Source organism: Aquila chrysaetos, chromosome 2, assembly GCF_900496995.4.
Source record: "Aquila chrysaetos chrysaetos chromosome 2, bAquChr1.4, whole genome shotgun sequence".
NCBI lineage: Eukaryota > Metazoa > Chordata > Aves > Accipitriformes > Accipitridae > Aquila > Aquila chrysaetos.
Window position 1 is genome coordinate 42,318,345 of NC_044005.1, and position 1,478 is coordinate 42,319,822.

Here is a 1,478-nt window from a genome sequence, read left to right on the forward strand (position 1 = left end):
ATGACTGATTACTGTACTGACATAGGCGTGCTGCATCCCAAGTCAGCCTTGGGGTATCTCTGCATTGTGTCCTGCTGGCTGATACAAAACCTGCCTTTCCCTCTCTGAGGGAGTTCCTCCTACTCTCAAGATCATTCTGCAGCTCTTTCTTTCAGCTTCCCCAATGTTTCAATATCCTTTTTTTGAAACAGGGCACCAATAGTGATTTTTTTTTTTTTTTAAATTTCCAGATCATTGATAAAAACATGCAATAGGCTTATAACTGAGCTGTTTGCAATCTCTCTAGGAATATTTTCCTTTGGGGTTACCTTCCTTGGACTACTGCTTTTTGTGAACTGTTAGTTATCCATCCTTAATGTGTTTAAAGTTTGGGTGACATTTGTTGCATCTAGTTCTTAAGTTAGAGTGTCTGAAAATGCCAAATGTTTATGAAATTCAAATTATATCATGTCTGTGAAGTTACCTTTATCAATCAGTTCTCAATTCATTGCAAAGTGAAATGAGATTATTTTGAATTTGATTTCTCTGTTGAATTTCATAATAGCGAGGGTGATGTTTTTTTAAAAAAATCTCTCATTGTTTTTACTTCATGTGTACTCACTTTGTGTACACCCTCACTGAGACAGGGGCCACCTCACATGATGTGCAGTGCCCTGGACAATGAAGCCTTATAAATGTGAGGACATAAAGAATACATGAGAACATAAAGAATAATTAACATTAATATCAACATTAATTTCACCCTCCCAAATGTATTCTCTTGGAGAACATTCACTCAAGCACCTTAATTCAGATGTACAAAGCAAAAAAATTTCTGAGAAAGCGAGTGACCTTTTAAAGCTTTGCCTTTACAAGGGAAACTCTCTTACAGTTTCAACAGGTGAGTTGGGAATTGTTTCACGCAATATTTGTCACTGCAATATCTGCTTGGCTGAAAGACAGCTTACTGCCTGGGTCGAGCAAAATGGAAAGTGAGATGGGGATTAAAAAAATTCTTTCAGATGTGTCTTTAAGGAAAGACCCACCTACTCCCTATAGGCGATAAAAAGCTACAAAAAGTCTTTTGTATGCCCATCGGTTTGTTCGGATGTCCTTGGCCAAAGAAGTCCTTGTTGCCCACTTCTGGGCAGCCAGCTGGACCCTGGCCTGCGTCAGCCACCTGCACACAAGGGGCTGCAGTGGGACAGCCCTCCGGTGTGCAAAAGCACTGTGGCCTCCTCAAGAAGTGATGGGGATGCTTAAAAGTATAAAACATGTGCTCGGTGCCCATAACCGCGAAGGGAAGATCCCTTTCGGGTCTCGATGTCCCTCTAACTACAGCTGCAAAGGCCATCCTTCTGCAGTGCCGGTCTGCAGCACGCACTCACCTCCAGGGCAGCGAGGAGGAGGAGGAGGAGGAGGAGGAGGAGGAGGAGGAGGAGTTGGGGATTGCTCAAGTGGTGGCAGTGGGGTGAGGCGGCGTTGAGTCAGGCACTAAC